The 19,581-nt window shown below is 37.6% G+C and overlaps 1 long non-coding RNA gene across 4 annotated transcripts in view; it reads left to right on the top strand.

Moving 5' to 3' along the window:
* LOC130455444 (uncharacterized) overlaps window positions 1-19,581 on the top strand; it is a 244,843-nt gene that overhangs the window by 5,193 nt on the left and 220,069 nt on the right. For all 4 annotated transcript variants that reach the window (XR_008913414.1, XR_008913416.1, XR_008913417.1 and 1 more), the window contains exon 2: window positions 3,552-3,716. This is a non-coding gene — a long non-coding RNA (uncharacterized LOC130455444). The remainder of the gene's footprint in view (window positions 1-3,551; window positions 3,717-19,581) is intronic.

The following is a 19,581-nucleotide window of genomic DNA, read 5'->3' as shown; positions in this document are numbered from 1 at the left end:
AAGTCACTCTCTCTCTCCCTGGAGGTTTGAAGCTGGTTGAAAAGGCATTTGTGAGGCTGACTTGGTTTTTTGGTGGACTGGGTCTCTGTCTCTCTGGCTCTGAGCAGTGGAAGCTGACCAGGGGAGAAGCTTTTGAGTTGGAGCTCCCCCCTCCTTTCCTTTTTTAAGTCAAGGTGTTTATTGGGATAGCAGGATGAGAAACTGAGGTAAAAGGGATGAGGATTTTCCTAAACTACGGGGATAATTTTAGAAAGGTTTGAGGAAATATTCCAGTCACAAGCTGTGACTCTGAGACAGTTAGGGAGATGGAGGACAACAATAGTTCAAAAATCTTCTTTCTTCTTCTTCACAAATCAGCCAGGTCTCTCAGCTTAACCCCAGAAAGAAACAAAGTTCCAAATCTCCTTTTCTCCTGGCCAGTTCAACTCTCAAATAGATCACCAACTCAAAAGCTTCTCCTTTAGTCAGCTTCCACTGCTTAGAGCCAGAGAGACAGAGACCTAGTCCCCCCAAAAAACCAAGACAGCCTCACAAAGGTCTTTTCAGCCAGCTTCAAACCTCTAGGGAGAGAGAGAGTGACTTCAAGTCAGAGACAAAGTCCAAAAGCCAAGTTTCTCTTCTCAGTGTGGCCAGCAAAAGCCCCCAACTGCCACTCCTGGGAACATTCCATTGGAGTCCTGGTTCTTGCATCTTGGTCCACAAGTCCTGCAAAACCTCTCTCTCTTCATGTCTCTATCACAGTCTCCCCTTAATCTGTTCACTCACACTCAGTTTGGGTCTCTCAGATAACTTTTAATGTCAACTCAATCAGGTAATACAAAAGGAATAACAGGCAGGGAAGAATGGAAAAGGAAAGTGGGGAAAGGGGGTCCCTGTCTATCTAAACCCTTTCCCCTCCCTGACAGTTGGTGGGGGAAGGGGCAACTGGGAGTGGCAGTTGGTCTTGTGACTAGGGCACTTCCTTCCTGCCATTGGTAGTGGGAGGATCTTTGGCTTCCCAGTCTTGATAGGGTGCTTCAATTTTTTTCAGCCTGAAGAGATAGGCCCAACCAGCTCTGAAAGTCAGAACTTTTCTTGTTGCTTGCTGTCTATTGCTATGATTTTGGAATTAAGAAAACTAGCACAGATATAGTGTAGACAGGAATAAGAGAAGCCCTCCACCAGCCTGTGAGGCCTGGCCTCAGCTCCAAAGCTGAGAAAGACTCCAACCTTATTTAGGGACATCCTTCTTCCCTTTTCTCTGATACCTCTCCAATCTAAACTGGTTATTAAAATGTATCTTATTTGAATAGCATAGTCAGATAAGTGGACTATCTTTTCTGGGGCATAGAGGGAGCTGAACCTCAGTTCAGTCATCCAATTACAAATGTTCCTTATCGGACCCCTGCTGGGCGACCAAATTCTGGGGAAAGGCTTGTCCCTCAGGAGAGTCCATGTTTATCTGCTCTGGGACAACTTCAGCAGCAATCCAGCGAGAAGACATCCCCGCAGGCTATCATAAGTGGCTCATTTCTTGGACACCCCATTTTGTTCAAAATAGCCTCTCAGCAGGGGGCATCTCTCTACTTTGCCTCACCAGCAACCATATTCCCTCTCACTCTTCAACTCCTCCATTCCCTGCTACAAACCTTCCTTATTTCCTGTTTTTCAATTCTCCCATCTTTCCCTATAAATATTACAAACTCAGTCCTTGACAGCCTGAGCCCCCTGAGAGAAAGTCAGGTTGACTCACCCCTGGGCAACAGGAGCTAAGGTAAAGTCTGCTCAGGTTTCTCTTCAGAAAGTTCCTTCAATTGGGAAGTGTTGGGGGAGAAAGATTTCCAGTCACCGGCAGGAAAAAATGGGTAACCCTCAAGAGAAAGTCTTTTTCCCACTTTCTGTCTTTGGCTTCTCAAGACTGAGAGCAACTCCTCTACCAGCCTGAGTCTTCTCCTCCTCAAGATTTCCAACTCCTTTGGCCCCTCTCCCATCCAGGTGATCAATTTCACATATTTTTCAGCTTCTTCTCTAGTGCCAGCCTCTGTAATAGTAAGTAGGTATCAGAGGTCAAATTTGAACCCTGGTCTTCCTGACTCTAGGCCTGGCACTCTACTTTCCACCTAGCTGCTCCACAACCAGTTTAACCTTGATAAATGCAGAGATAAGGAGTTCCTAGAGAGCTTTAAGAAGTGAGTGATTGGGACAAAGTTAAAAGACATTTGCTTTTGACAGGTTACTCATTATAAATATTTTCTGAAATCAGAGCCCACAAATTTTCCTTTGTTTATTGTTTCTATGTCTGTCAAAGCTGATTAAAGCACTGAGGACAATAATAAAGCAACACTGCAGAGAACTTGCTTGCTTAGGGAAAATGATTTGCTGAGGAATAGGAAATAGTAGATGAAGAACTTTTCTTACCTGCCATATCTTATTCTATAAATAGGCTCTTTGCCTCTTGATGGATTTGCATAAAAGGAATTCACACTTTACTTTTAAAAATGAAGTTCTTTTTTGGAACATTTAGTTTCTTCTTTCCTTATCTATTTGTGACTTTCTTCATCTTATTGGTTTATGGTTTTTTTGAATGATAAAGTGGAAAGTAAATTTGTACAGAACCTCAGAATTTGAAGGGATTTGAGAGACCCTGTGGCCCAAATTTATTTGGAGGATTAGATTCCTTCTTAAAGTGTCCCTGACAGTGTATATTTTATCTCTGCTCTTTTTTCTGCTATATAGTGGGCAGCAAAGGCCCTTTCTTTCTCCTTCTCTCTCTGTCACTGTCTCTGACTCTCACTCACCCCAAACCTTCCCCATAATCTGTTCAGCTGATGCCTTAGCATAGTGTCAACACCTACAAGATACTTAATAAATGATAGCGGATTTACTGATTTATGGCCAATAACTTTGTTTCCAGTTCTTTGTCACAACAAAAAGCTGCAATAAGTATTTTTGTATATATGCTTATGTTTCCCTGATGTGCCATTGGCTTCTCTGGCGTCCATGCTTTGTTGTGGTGTTTTTGAGTCAAAAAGTATTCAGTGTAGTGAATGTTAGGTGTAGGATTTAAATTAATGTCCAGCACTACAAGTATTACATTTTATAAAGTTTATTAAGAATCACTCGATAATTAGTTATTTAATTAAATATTCATAAATAATACTTATTAATAAATAAAAGGTAATTAACAAAATATAAGGCCACATGAGTAGATTCTACTGCCACTCACCTCATGGGGCCACCTCTACCAAACCAATCAGATCAAGAGACCCTGAGAGACAGGGCTAGACAAGGTTTATCACCTCCCTACCTCAGCCTGTAACGTGAGGAGAGTGGGGTGCTGGGAATTGTAGTTTTTAGGGTAACAGATTCTAATTACACATCGGATATAGTTCCAGATTAAGTCACAGCTCTAGAAGTACATTAGTACTCCTCTCATTTCCTTCTTTCAGTATCTTTGTCAATATGTTGGATGTGCAGCGGAAGATCAGCGTTTGATCTGCATTTCTCTCAGTATTAGTGATTTGGAGCATTTCTCATATGATAGCTAATTCCCTAACATTATTTCTTTCCAGAAATGCCAATTTTGCCAAGATGGCAGAGTAGAAGTAGGGGAAGCTCGAACCCCTCTGAGAATCCTCTCCAACAACCCTAAAAATAAGGCTTCGAAACAAGTATTGGCGTGAAAGAACCAACCAGGGATCCTAGGAAGCAACTTCCTGCAGAAAACCACTTGAAAGGTAGGCAGAGAGGGTCTGGCTCACTGCAGTGAAGGGGGAAGGACCGGAACTTTAGGAACTCTGTAATAGAGCGAAGGGGAGCAGCAAAGAAAAAGGGGAGTTAAAGAGAGCCCCCCCCCCCACCCCGAGAACACAGCGCATTTTAAAGATAAAAGTCAAAGCCACAGTCAAGAAGAAGGCTGGGAAAATGAGCAAACATCCCTCTGGGTCTGCACCAACAAAGAAGAGGAGGCACCAATTCAGAGGGGGACAGTGAGAGAGCAAAGCAGCTACACCCCAACCTTCAAACAAAAGGAAGAATTGGCCTCAGGCTCTGGAAGAGCTCAAAAAGGCTCACTCCTTTGGCTCTATGAGGCCACCCCTTTGACCCACTTTGTTAGCAGAGTCACATGCTCTGTTAATAAAATGATAACGCTAAAAAAAAAAGGATACATATTTTAACATGTTCTTTATTATCTCTTTGGGGTATACGCCCATTTGTGATAGCCTAGATTTAAATAGTATGCACAGCTCAGTGACTTTGGTGCATAATTCCAAATTGCTTCCCAGAATGACTGGACCAATTCACAATTCTACCAACATTGTATGAACAGTACCTGTTTATGAGTGCACGTTTGTTTCACATGTGTTTCTTATAAACAAGATATGATTTTTTATTTCTAATCCATTCTCCAGTTTCCTTTTATTTTATTATTTTTTTTAAAAACCTTTACCCTCCGTCTTGGAGTCAATACTGTGTATTGGCTCTAAGGCAGAAGAGTGGTAAGGGCTAGGCAATGGGGGTCAAGTGACTTGCCCAGGGTCACACAGCTGGGAAGTGTCTGAGTCCAGATTTGAACCTAGGACCTCCAGTCTCTAGGCCTGGTTCTCAATCCACTGAGCTACCCAGCTGCCCCCTCCTTTTATTTTAAGGGTAAGCTTATTCAAACCACATTCATAGTTATGATAGTAATTGCATTTTTATCTATTCCATTCTCTTATCTTTTTTCCTCTTTTTGTCCCCATCCTCCCTCTACCTTTTCTTCTTCTTACCATGTTTCTTCCAAACTTAAAGTTGTTTTACTTATGATTTTGTGTACACTCTATCCTCCTCTTCTCTGACCATTTCAGATGAAAGTGGTGTTTAAGTGACTCTTACTCCCCTCACTCCTTTCTCCTTGTTTGTATAGTTTTCTGTTTGCATACTTCAATTGCCTGAGATAAGAATGAGATTTTCTTACCTAGTATTACTTTTCTCTGCCTTTCTTTACATCTGAAGATCATCACTTTGATTGATGATGATCTGATGAGAATGCTATGGAAGTATCCAGTCCCTCTCTTCAGGATCATCTTCTTATTACTGATCAGAGTGGCTCTCTCAGCTTTGAGTAGCTGACCATTGGTCATCATAAAGTACTTTGGTTTGTTACTCTCAGTGTAAACCTAAACTTCATCTGCCTTCTTGCTGAGCCCAGAATGTTGTATCTCTCTCTGTTTTAGTTGCACTTTACTTTTGATGGAGTTAAATGTTGCCTGTTTACAGAAAGAAAAACTATCCTGCTGGTAAATTCTGGGGAGTTCTCATTATTCATTTAGTAGCTTCCGAATTTCTCCATCATTTTCATCGAACCATTTCTGATGTTTTGAGTATTCTGGCCCCAATAAGTAAACGTGATGCTATATATACCAGATCTCTGAAAGCTGACCACTTTTTCTGTTTCACTGTTGCCAACCACGTGTTGGCTCACATTTCCCTCCAAGTCAGCAACAAACTATTCTCATAGGGAGAAGTGACATTGGTTTCTACTTATAGTCTTGCCTTAGGTCTGTCCTTTTTGTTGAAGGCAAATATTTAGCAAATACAGCAAATGGAAACTTTTTTTTTAGTTTTTGAAATAATATTTTTCCCATTTATATATTAAAATCAATTTTTAACATTCATTACAAAATTTTTGAGTTCCAAATTTCTCCCTTCTACCTTACCTCCCCTTTCCTTGAGAGGTAAGAAATCTGAAATAAATTTTACATCTGCAGTCATGTAAAGCATTTTTTTTTACATTATACATTTTTGCAGAACAGATCTCAAATGAAAAAAAAGAAAAAAGAAAGTGAAATATTCAGTTAAACCTTTCCCCATTGACTTACATAAACTGTGAGTGGTCATAAGAAATTAAATGGGAATTTTGGGGGAATTTTGTGGAAGCCAGGGATGACATCCAAAGGCCAGTAGACACAGGAAAAGTTTAGAAACTCGTTTTTTTTTTTACTTAACATTGGTCTATAGGTAGCCATTGACCAAATAACCCAAATTTTTAAATAAGGTACTGTAAATGCCCCATAAAAGATGAAGAAAAAAATTCAGATTTATTTTCTGATTTGAAGGGAGGGTCAAAAAATTTTACTTGGATTTTCTAGATAATCCCTGAGATGTGGAAGGGATATATGAAGTACATTTTCCATTAGTTCTTTCTCTGGCGATATAGTATTTCTTTTTATTATGCATGTTTAGGATTGTCTTAGATCACTGTATTGCTTGAGGATAGCTAGGTCATTTACAGTTTTTCCTCGTACAATATTGCTATCATCACAAACAATATTCCCCCTGGTTTTACTAACTTTACTTTGCACTGACAGTCATACACCACAACTTCTGGAGTGGATCCACGGACCCTTTCACAAATATTTGTGGATGTAGACTTGCATAAATTGGACTCTCATCTTTTTCTCTACTAGCTTCAAATGTGCACAGTCCCTAGTTTGTAAGTGCAAATGAGGTTACTAATGGAATCACTCAAATGCTAGAAGTCCCAAAAGTTAAACATAAAGATATTGAGGATTGACTATTCCATGGAGTACACAATGCATTAGAAAGAGAAAGAGAATAAGAAATGATAATTCCTCCTGAGATAGGAGCTAGCAAGAAAGAAGCCCTGGGTTGCAAGATAATAGAGCAGAGGCATTTCCTTCTCTGGGGTCAGCATGTTGGCAAACTGATTTTTTTGAGAGGAAAATCACTGCTATGTGTGAAGAAGGAGCTAAAAGAAAGCCATACTCCCTAAAGAACAACCTAAGGGAGAGTGTTCATTTGTTAGTTGTGCTGCCTCCATGAATGACTGGCAGCCTTCCTAGCTTGCCAGCTAGCCTACCAACATCTGGCTTCTATAACTAATTACTCTCTTGAATACTTTGGCCAACTACAGCCCCTTCTCAAAAATGCTAATGCCAGAGCCCTTTCTTCTGACCCTCTGTCAAGTGCTGGGCATAGCTTACTGCTTCTCCACCACATCTTCCATTTATACCATTTCACAAGGAAATGAGGCAGTTAGGTGGGTCTGTGTGTAGAAGCAGAGTAAAGGAAGAGGAGACCTTTTTAGGACTCTTCTGTACTCATCCAAAGGGGCACACACTCTTATGGCACAGCAGGGATAGTACTATTGTGTCTCAGACTGTTAATAAGCCAGTTGCACATGTTATCATGCAATATTCACACATGTAGAGCTTGTGAAATTGTACCTGTGAGGGGCTTGCTCACTTTCAGGTCTTTGCTAATTTTGTTTTCCTCCCATTTCTCTCATCGCTTTAATTCTATTCATTTGCTCAATCCAATTTTTAATCTTGGTTGGTGATTGGACCTTGATCAATGAATCGCTGCTACCGTCAAAAACTTCTTATCCATCTAGTAGGCTGTCCCCTTTGTTATTAAAATATCTATTCTCAAAGAGTAAAATATATTTACAGAGCCATTTTTTTGAAGGCTAAAGCTGGCTAATGTTGCTACTATCTGTAAATTTGAAGTTTTTGTAAATGGTCTTTTCTGAGCTCCATAAAAATCACATGGATAGAACTAAATCTGCATCTCCTTAGACTATAGTTAGTGCCTTTTAAAATCTGATTATCTCAGAATTTAGAATTTTTTTCCATTTGTTACTCATGTCTTTTATTTTGTTACAAAGTCATTTCCTGATAAACTCCATCTTCTTAGGTGAATGTTATCTGTGGCACAAAGAAAAGCAGTAAACCAGCACTGATCAACAAAATAACTATTTGATAGTGTATACTACATTCTATACCCCATGTTCTATGCCTCGTTACCAAGAGAAAGGTTTATTATATCTTCCCTAATGGATTTTTCATCTACCTCCCAAGAAGATGAAAGAATCTCCCCACTCCTGCCCTGCCCAAACTAGCAATGAAGATAGTTTCTTAATAAGAAATTCACTTAATTTCAGTTTTTCAGTTTAATTTTTCTTTATCTGACTGGCAAAGCTCTGAACACACTTTATAGAATATGAAAATAATGAGAGGATGTTGATAGGGTGATATAATCAGTCTTTAGAATTGCAAGCCCAGAATCCTTCATCTATTTCCTCTTGTGCCTAAAAACCCTATCTCATTATCTCTTTGGCATATCCCTTGGGTGATCCAGAAACTGTGGATAGTTTTAATTTGTTCCTTTAACCAGGGCAACTGTTTGGTAGAAAAATTTATTATTCATTAATTACTGGGCATTAATGGGTTGCTATAAGTGGTTACACTTATTTCTGTGTGAAACCCTCAAAATAATAAACTCATTGAAAACCTAAGGGCAATCTAATGATGCCTTGGGTCCATGTGGTTCCCTTGTCTGACAATTTACAGAAATTATTCTAGCTGAAAAGATAGGTCTTTAGTTATAATTACTGCATGCACTGAGTTCAGAAGATTCTCAACTTTTTGGCAGAGATTTGGTTCTATGGCTTAATTTACATTGATTTCCATTTTTAGTTAACCCTTGGCCTCTTTGTAGCTAAGGCAAAAAAAAAATCCTAGAAATGTTTGGGTAATGAAGCAGCAGATTATATTGCAGTGTCTATAGATAGACTGGCGTAACACCATTACAATGAGCTTATTGCCAACTTGGGGCAGCATAACAACACCTCAAGTCCAAGGAGCTTTCTAAAGTTTTGATTTCAGATACAATTGCTCTAAACTTCTAGATGGGAACATTCTCAATAGTCAGGCAGAGGTTGGACTCTATGCTTAATTTAGATCTATATTGATTTCTACTTAACCCCTGACTTTATGCTTGAGGCAAAATTCATTTTATTGGGCATGTTTGAATAAAGAACCAGCAAGTTATATTACACTGTCTGTGGATAGCTAGGAACCTGCAAGGGAAGATGGGGGAAAAGCCTACATGTGATTTTCCCAGTATTGGATCTTCTGCTCCAAGATGCTCGTAGATCCAATTATTCTCTTCAATATCTTCCTTTTCTGCCCAACTCAGTTCTACTTTTTACTTCTCAGCTATAATATAATGCTATTTTTGCTCTCTTTCTTCAAAGTGAAACCCTAAGCATCCCTCCTTCTGGTTCTGAGATAGTCTCCTTCTGCAAATTACTTAGGGTTCTGATCCAGTCTTTCAAACAATTGCTTTGATAGATTCTTGGATGTATACTAGCTTTTCTTGAACATAGTTCTAATAAAATGATAAATTGGGAAAAATTCCATGCCATTTTTCAAAATTTAGATGAACATCCCAATGCTTTCTCTATTTGTTTGTGTGCTGCAGTCAGAAATTTGCTCAATTGGATCCAGAAAACGAGCGTGATCTTAAAGCAATTGCTTCAGCTTATGTTAATCAATCAGCAGCAGACATTTGTAATTACTTTCATAAATTCTGCCCTGGCTGAAGTGGGAAAACTATTAGTGAACTAGAGGAGTTGCTTTATGTGTGCTTGAAAGGTGGAAGGAGGACTTGAGAAAGAGAAGGAAGATAAGATTAAAGGAAGCGAAGATTTGGAGGGACACCATCAAGAGGGTGACTTGGGAAGAGAGAGGAGAAGAGAGAGATTCAGAAAACAAGGACTAGGAATGGTAAGTTTTTACTATAAAAGAGAGGGGAACTTAAGAGAGATTGCAGGAAATGTGATCAGGAGAAGGTCTCTGACAGGGGGTGATATTCTATCCTCTAGGTTATCCAAAGCACAAAGAACCAGCTACCATGTGGACCACCCCCCACCACTGTCTCTTTGGTGCCAACAACTGCCCCTCTCCACTCACACCAACAGTTTTTACCTTGTTTTGGATACTGGGGATAAATATTTGCAATGATGGGTAGAAGGAGATGGTTAGAAATTAAGGGTGTTTCTTGGGCATGTTGAAGGGGATGCAGGTACAGTTAAGGAGCCCTTACTTGAGATTACGATTAATAAGATACCCTTTGTTTGCTTGGCCAATATAGGGGTGACTTTCTCTGAGCTTACGTGTCCCTATAAAGGCTGTTAAAGACTCCTGGTGTTAAAGAATGAAAGAGTAATAAATGTTTTTTGGGGAAAAAGTGAGATGTGTGCTTCAACCATTCTGCTTAAAATCACAATTGGATCTTTGATGTGTTTCCATTCCTTTTTTATTAAAGTCCAACTATCTTTCTCATTGTATGAAAGAAAACTGTTATGTAAACTTGAGATCATTATTCCCTGTGATACAAAAGGAGTTAGACTAGAATACAAATGAATTAACTTTGTTCTCTGGACAATTTTAACAAACTGAAAAAATTTAAGGGCCCCCCATATGTGATTTTTTCCCCCATGTTGCAAAACTTAATTGCCAGTTTATGGGAAAGGAACCTCAAGGATGTAGGGTTCATGAGGTCAGTTGAGCCTTTGAAAATCTGGTTTATGGAAGGACTGTCCCCAAATGTACAATAATATAATAACAAGTTAGAGGGTGTTGAACTTATTCAAAATCTCACTGATGCTTACATCCATCTAATAGGGTTAATAATGCCATGCCAGTTACCTTGCAAAACCCTTGTATTGCCAGTAAGGAAAAACAAGTGGATGATGAAGGCCCACTTATATACTATTATTGTCTAGGACCTGATGGCTATGAATAATTTCATCATTTCGAAAGCCCTTGGAGGAGTAAATCCTGTTTCTATTATCACCAACATTCCTCACAATGTGAAGGCATATTCCATTATTGACTTGTGTGCTGCCTTTTTTAGGATTTAAAAAAAATATACTTAGTAACCACCACTACCACCAGAAAGCTTTTAATTAAACAAATGCATAAAAAATTATGTGCAAAACCACAAAATCCACATTGTCTACAATTTGTTTAAAATATGCAAATTATGTATGTATGCTAATAAAAATATCTACTTATGAGTTCATTTTGGATTTGTTTTATTTTGAAAATTTTTTCTCTTGATTTTATGGCTGTTATTTAAAAAATGAAATATAGTATGTATTATTCTTATTCTTTTCTTCTCTTTTAATCTCTTCATGTTTTCCTTATTTTCTTTTATTTCCAATATTTGTCATTTCTAATGACAAAATATAATCTATTACATTTAAATATCATAATCTGTTCAGGCATTTCTCCTATTTATTGTATTTATGTTATTTCCAGTTATTTTGTAATTACAAACAAAACTCTCATGAATATTTTCATATATACACAGCTTTTTATTCTCTCAATATTGCCTTTAGGGCCTAACCCTTGTATTAGGATCCCTAGGTCAATGGGCTTGAATAATTTTATAGCTCTTAATGTATATTTCCATTTTGTTTTCTAAAGAAAACAATCCATAGCTGTTCTAGCAATGTCATATTAGGCCTGTTTCTACATGATCCTATCAGCATTTAATTTGATCAACTTAACCTGTGACTCTTAGTTAATATACATTATTAGGGCCATATTTCAGCAGGAGACATAATCTATTGCCAGGACTATATTCTTTCCCAAACTAAATCTTTTCACCTTGGTCATACCCAGTGGAACATTTATTCCAATAACACAACCCCTCAGGAATGCAAGATTACCTTCATAGTATGATAAATATGTTATAAATAAAATTTATGACTTTTACAGAATATTTATGCTCTCTAGACTATTGTTGTCCCAACAGAAACTATTATTTGGATTATGTGTATGTTCAGGCTTTGCTCTAATACTAACTTCTTGCAGGTGTCAGGGGACTCTTCAGATATATATCATATTTAACTTATCGAAGGTTCTATTCATCTCCTTAACTTCTTTTTCATGTTATTTTTGGTTAGATTTATCTAGTTCTGAAAAGGCAAAATTAAAGTCCATCATCATTATTATTTATATCTGTTTCTATCTGTACCTAATTTTATTTTTCCTTTAAAAATCTGGATGTTATAATGTTTGGTGCATACAGAATATGGGTTTTAAAAATATTGTGGCTCAGGGACTGCATCCCCCAGCATGCTCCAGGGGTCCCTCCCCCCTACTTCCTGGCATGGGATTAGTCCTGAATGGACCAAGGAGGGTACCTTGGAATCTGAATAGATTTGGGGTTTAGCAGGGTAGTCAATTTCAGGCTAGGGAAACTCTTGTGTTTTTCCTTTATTTTATTATTTTTTTAAAGGGATTCCTTTGCTTTTTTAAAAAAAAATTTTAAAATAATATTTTATTTGGTCATTTCAAAACATTATTCATTGGAGACAAAGATCATTTTCTTTTCCTCCCCCCAACCCCCATAGCTGACGTGCAATTCCACTGGGTTTCACATGTGTTCTTGATTCGAACCCATTTCCATGTTGTTGGTATTTGCATTAGAGTGTTCATTTAGAGTCTCTCCTCAGATGTCCCCTTAACCCCATGTAATCAAGCAATTGCTTTTCCTCAGTGTTTTTATTGTGTTTTTTTCTTTAAATAAAGTTTTTGCAAGATAAATGTGAGATAGTTTTCTTTGAGCTCTACAAGATTCAATATTGATAATGCTTTATTATCCATAATATCCCCCAACATAATATAATTACCCTCTTCATCATTTCTTATTAAATCTACTTAAGCTCCAACTCTGTCAAACATCATGACTACTACCCCTACCTTCTCTGGATAACCTGAGGCATATCCTATTCTGCTCCAGCTACTCACTTTCCCTCTATGTATCTCTCTCATTTTCAGTGCTTTTCTTGTAAACAATATTTTGTCAGGCCCTGGTTTTTTATCCTTTTTGCTATATATTCCCATGGGTGAATTTAGCCATGACACTCAATGTCATAGTTACTAACTGTGTATTTCCAACCATTCTGTTCCTCCTTATTGTTTGTCCCCCTCTTCCTTTCTTCCTATCCCTCTTTGGATTTCCAATTTCCTTTGACCAAAACTTCTCTAATTTGCATTCCTTCCAAAATTCCTCCATTTTCCCCCTAGTTCTAAACTGGTCCAACTTTCAAAAGATTCCTCCATTGCCCCTACCCCCTTACTTTTTAATTCTTATTCTATCCACCTTTCCAAAGATCCCTTCCTTATCCTCATGATCATGCTCTCTTACTTATTGATATGAGTTTGATTCTAAAAGTACCTCCCCGTCTTGTCCTGAATCCCTCCTTATTCCCTCACCTTACACTCTACCTTTTAATATGCATTTCTCTTCCCAATTCCTCCCTTATCCCATCCTCTTCCTTCCTGTTACTCAGTTCTTTAAGATTGTTTTGTTTTTTACTTTTTAATTGTTTGTTTTTATCCCAGGTCTGATGAGAGTAGACTTCTAGTACTATGAGCTCTCTACCTCCTCCTCCCTTCTCAGTGGCTGTTCCTCCACTCCTCTTCTATGTGAGTTAGCACTTCCACCCTATGTCTTCCTAGTCTATTCCCCTGCCATTTTGTCTCATTCCATTCAATTCATCTTAACCTTAAGTCTTCCATCCTTATCTGCCCCTTCAAAAAAACCCAGACAATAACATTTTCCCATACAGGAATCAAACAATTTGACCTCTTGGATTGCTTATGATTAGTCTTTCATTACCTTTGTATGTTTCTTATAGATCAGATTTTCTGCTGGGTTCTGAGTTTTCCCCCATGAATACCTGAAACCCATTTAGATTGTTAAATGTCTATTTGTTATCTTTTATATTTATGCCCATCTTTGCTGGATATGTTATTCTTGGTTATAAACCCAGTTCTTTTGCTCTATGAAGTGCTATGTTCCATGTCCTGCATTATTTTAATGTTGTGACTTCTAAGTCATGTTATTCTGATTGTAGCTCCACTTATTGTTTATAATATTTTCTCCTTAGCCTGGGAACTACATAACTTAGCAATGATCCTGTTTTTCATTGTTGGTTTTCTTTGAGGTAGTGATTGATGGATTCTTTCCATTTCTATTTTATCTGCTGATTCTGGAATTTCTGGGGAGTTTTCCTTAATGATTTCTTGGATTATGGTATCTAAACTCTTTTGATTGATGATAACTTTCTAGGAGTCCAACTATTCTTATATAATCTCTCCTTGATCTGTTTTTCCAGGTCAATTGTTTTTGTGATGATGTTTCACATTCTCTTCTATTATTTCATTCTTTTGATTTTTATTTCTTATTGTCTTAGGACATTATTAGCTTCTCCTTGTCCTTTTAGACCATGCCCAAGAATAACTTTATGTCTTGTCACCCAGTTGTCAACTTTAGCACCTGTGGCTAAAGAATAGTCAGTGAGTGGGCTAGCAGATAGACAATGCATTGTATTTGGTGGGTCTCAAAGACCTCAGCAGGCAGACCATTTGGCCATTTCATCTGCAAACTGGTTGCCATCTTGCAAAAATGACCATTAAGTATGAGTTGGGCAATACATCATAAAGAAGACTTTTGGGGAAAAAGATACTTTGAAGGAATTGGTCAATAAGTGAGGCATGAGCAGTCAACTTACTCTTTATAGGTATGAAGCCTCACTGCTTCCACAAGTTACCGATGATATGATAGACATACTTGGAATCAGTGTAAATGTTCACTTAGAGCCTCTCAGCCAGCTGGCATGTCCTAGTCAGCATTATCAAGTCAGGTCCCTGTGCAGCAAGTCAATCAGAATAGCCACCACCCACTTTACAGATTCAGAAGATACAACCACTCTTCTATCCACATACATCCCATTTAATAAAAGGAGGAGCCATCTGTAAAAACCTTGAGATTAAGCTGCATCCAAGGGATATCAGTGAAGTCAGGCTGAGAGCTCCTAATGGCTTCCCTAAAGCTCCTCATCTTCGTTCAGGAAGGTGAGAGGAAGAATTGAAGACATTATATTGCTAAATGGAGAGATTAGGATCAGATAAAAGGCCTGCCTCCTCAGTAGCCATCTTCCATCAAAAAAGATTTGAGTTGTAGATGGGTCAAAATGACAGCTACACTACAGATGTGTAATACATACAGAAGGAGGAGCATATACTCTCATACATAAAGAGTGCTGCACTTGAGTTCTTGACAACTTTAATAGCATTCATATTCACTTGGTTTGGAAAACCCAGAAAGCAGATAGGAAGGAGCCTTGGTTTCCATTGAGATGGCTAACATCATGACCACCCAATTTTTTTATGGGCTGAAGTATTTGTAGGTTTTCTATTGGTCTTCCTTATAGGGAATCCATAGTGCATATTTCTAGTTCCTCCCCTGGTATAAGGAAGGACCTACCTCAACATTACAAATAGTGGAGATTAAGATAATGCAGTTGAGGATAGATCAGTGATCTGGGTTCAAGTATGGGATTGCACCACGAGTATGGTTAGCACCAAAGGGGAGATTTTGCAAAGCTAGGTTGAGTGACTCATGTTTTAGTTTTGTTGGACCTTTGGGTATAGCCCAACCAAATGGTGGAAAATGGCAGTCTAGAGATACCCTTGCACATGTGTATTTATACCTGGGAAAAAGCCATAGTGGCATAAAAGATACTTGTTTCTTCATCATACTTTATCCTTCAGCATTTCTTCACCTTTATATGGAAATTATTTAGTTCTGTCTCTAAAAATTGTGTGTTTGAAATTAGTGCCAGTTGTATATCCCAACTGCTTGCTGCCTTGGTTTGCTAATAAGATAAATAAAAATATTTTTGCCTTCCCCCACTCAAGTTTGCCTCACTCATCAGGGTGAGGATGGAATCAAGATTTCCTTTTGATGCCATGCAAATACTAGATATCATTATTATTTATTAAATATTACATTTCAATTATATAATTATATATTACATTATTACTGATTAAAATCCAGGTTGTTCTATAGAAACTACACTATGTATTGATGTTTGGTTTTGTCTGCAATGTTTTCCTTTCATTTAAAGCAATGTTGCAATTCATATGGCACTTTGCATTTTTACTTTTCATTCACCAAATAATAAAAAGTCAATAAGAGTAGAAATGTATGTCAAAAACCAGTAAAATATACAGCAAATCAAATCTAGTTGAGTAAGAAAAATGTCCTTTTATTTTGCTGACATTTTATGTCAAAATGTGTGGCATTTGGATCATTTTACAATAAGAAAAATATGGCAATTGATTAAAGTAACTTTAGGGCTGTATTTTACAAGTCTAAAGTGATGATTCTCTGCTATTTACACTTTCCAAAGGACTATATTTTTACATTTTTGTGTTTAGATTGGCAGTAAATGTGTTCAGTAGAATAAAAATCTCTCTCATCTTGTCTTGCTCTTATATCACTGTATTGTGGTTTAATGAAATCCATAATTTTCCCCTTGTTGATGTGCCAACAAAAGACATAAAGATAAAATTACAATCAGAATATTGTTATTGTATATACTCTAGCTGTAAAGTAAATATCCAGAATTAATGATTACAGAATAATAACTCAGAATGGCATGTAATCAAATGGAGGAGAGTTTGATAACAGAAGAAGAGGTGAAACAGAGAATTATGTCTTTATTTAACATAAAATGTCACCAGCGGGAAATTAATTTCCCTCATCAAAGAAATATGAACAAGTTTATTGCCAAATATATTCAGGTAGTAGCTAATAAGGTAGCCAGTACAGGAAAAGACAGGCTTTACATTATGACCTTGAAAGGTACAGCCTTATATTTCCTTTACAAGCCTTTTAATTTTGAATTGTGGAGGGCACTTTTGATACTACCCAGGAGGAATATGACCTACAAGGTAGGACTTTATGATCTTTTATAGAAACGATACTGGGTTCTCTTCATTGGTTGCTGAAGATACATTGACAAGCCTCTTTTGCTTGTGGGATCAGAAAGCAAAAAGATATATATATCTTCTGACATATTGTTCTGGGATGATCTTGCCAATGGGAAACAACCTAAATACTATATACTACAGTTTATGATATTCTTACCTGACGTATTCCTCCTCAGCTTCAGAACTGTTTCTCAGATCCCATCTTATTTCTTAGCTTTTTATAATCAAGCACACTTGTGAATTGGGAGCAAATAAGACACTGGGTTAGATTGTGGGTGTTTGGGAGGAGGGGAGCATGGCAGAGAGGCCAATGAGAGAATAAAAAGAGGTAAAAAGCTAACAGAAAAAGAATTGGATGTTGTGTGTAACAAACCTGCTTTGCCAATTTCATAATTTCGACAAGAGTTCCCCACGTCTGTCCAGGGACAGTCCTTATGTATTCCTATCACAGCAGAGGAAACAGGATCTGTAAATGAGAAATTGAATTTTAAAAAATCATTATTTCTCTATCTTGGAGAAACTAGTTTGAAATAGAAGGCAAGAATTGCTGGGATTTTGTGATTGGATGGTTAAATGTACCAGGAGTGTGTTTTCTCTTAGGGCAATGCCCTTAGGCACTGAAAGAATGAACATTTTATTAGTTTTTATTAGGCTGCTTGAATAGAAACATTGACTTCACTCTTATGCTTCCAAGACTTTGAACCTGATTACTTGAGAACTGTCTGTAACCCTCCAGAGGTTTCTACTACTCAGTAATATTCAATTGTTTTAACCAGAACTTTGCTTAATTATCAGTTGTCTTAACAAGGAGGCTAACTAATAGAAGGTCTGTTTGTGATACAATATAATATCCAATTTGGCGTCAGCATCTTTGGCAAGAAACCCACCAATCTGAAATGGTAGGGAATGCTAATTTTCCGAGACTTCTTGCTAACTGCTTTTCAGTTTGATGAGGAGGCTATTATTTGAAGAAATGATTTAAGGTTCTCAACTGGTCTCCACATTACTAATATATTAACTATATGTGCCCACAAAATAGGAGCAGAGAATCTTGGGAAGAAAGGGGGCTAACCTTGGAGTATAGAACTTACAATTTTTTCACTCGCTGAGTTCAGATTCTGTTTCTGCTACTTGCTAAGTAGTATAGGTGGCTTTGGGGAAATCACTGAACCCCTCTAGGCTCAGTTCTCTTAGTAAAATGAAGAGATTGGTTCAAATCTTAGATCCTTCCTGCCTAACTCTAAGCATGTGGTCTTTAACCCTTTTGCCTTTTAGTCTATACTCTACTCTACTTTACTTTATACTATACGTATAGATCCCCAGAGACAGATTAAAAGACTGTCTCAAGTGGCAGTATTATAGGTTTAGAACCGAGAGGGACCTCAGAGGTCATCTGGACTCAGGTCCATATTTTACAGATGAAATTAATGCTCAGTGATAAAACTAAACCCAAGGTTATATGGGTAATAAGGGCTAGGATTCAAACTCAAATTGATTTAAAATCAAATAATTTTTTTCATTGCATTATGAATAACCAATATTCTTGTTTTTACTTGAAATTAAACTCTATATGTGACAGTAAGAAGATTGTATTCATTGCATCATAATCCTAAATAATTTCAATCTTTCAATTATTGATTGAAATGTCTGCCTAGATTTGTTGTCTGAAGGCTGATCAGAGCATTTGATTCTGAATTCTAGTTATTTTAGTAATCCTGATCCTCTGGAGAAGAAAGCCTCCGCTGTTGCGATGGCTAACCTTTCGTGTAGCTCTACCTTGCTTTGCAATTTTTTCCTCCCAAATGTTTTTCAAACAGATTTGATTTAGTGACATTCCAAGTCTAGAAGGTTAAATCCTAATCCCTAGAATACACCCATAAGCTTTGCTGAGAAAGATATTAAATATAAATTGCATCATCAGAGTAGAGAGATTGCAATGTTGATGACATGAAGGGAAAAAAATTCACAGGCAGAAAGTAAGACCTCTAAGTATCTTATCTCTTATTACCACTATTATGAGGCTTAGCTAGAGTATCATATGGTAGACATTAAAACAAACTCCAGTGTATTTAAAGCAGAAGTTTGAATTTATTTTCTAGACCCTGTATAGAAGATTTCCTTTGCTTGAGCTTTTGCCTTAATCAAGCCTGGCAGTCCATCTTTAGGGGAAGCTGCCAGGCTACCTTTGGTCTGGCACTGAGTCTAGCCATCTGCTGTTGGTTTGGATTTCAAACGTGGAGGGAGAGTACGAAGTCTAGCTAACCTGGAGGCAACAGCTGGTGGTGTCACTGGGAAAAAAAAATGATTGTGTTTGACATTGTCCTTTGGAAGCAGGCCGGGAGGTGAGCCAAATGCAGTGTCTGTTTTATCTGGTGATTTCTGCAGATGCCTGCGGGTAAGTTGAGTGTTTAATTTCTAGTCTCACCCACAAACTTTCAGCTTCATGAATGAAGAGCTTTCCTTTAATGGTTCTTATCAACAGAGTGCTCTTGGGGAAGGTCATTGAGTAGATTAGCATCAATCAAAGCTGATATTTCACAATATAACATGTCTTGTTGTTTAAGGATATATTGCAGCTATCCTACTAGTTGCAGCCCATTCATCATGGAAGCTGAAACTAATAAACTCAATGACAGTGTTTGTCCTGATGTTAATGGGCACCAGGGAACTAAGGAACTAGATTTTATTTTATTCCAAACCAATAAAATTACCTTTGAGCATATGGGATTTTATTTTCATTCCAAACTACCTACACTTAGTTGTCTCCTAGTCATGCTTTTATCATTGATTATCAAGTTGTTGTTTTTTTTTTAATCCCCCTCCTTCGAGTATAACTATTAACATTTATCTAAATGTGGTTACCTAACTGGATCTAAGTGGAATTCAAAAGTTGGGTTGGAGTGGAGAAGAGGAGTTTTAAGAATGCCCAATGAAATTATCCTCATTGAGTTCTTAAAAC

Source organism: Monodelphis domestica, chromosome 7 (assembly GCF_027887165.1).
Source record: "Monodelphis domestica isolate mMonDom1 chromosome 7, mMonDom1.pri, whole genome shotgun sequence".
Lineage (NCBI taxonomy): Eukaryota > Metazoa > Chordata > Mammalia > Didelphimorphia > Didelphidae > Monodelphis > Monodelphis domestica.
The sequence above is the reverse complement of the archived record's forward strand: the minus strand, read 5'-3'. Positions and strand labels throughout refer to the sequence as shown.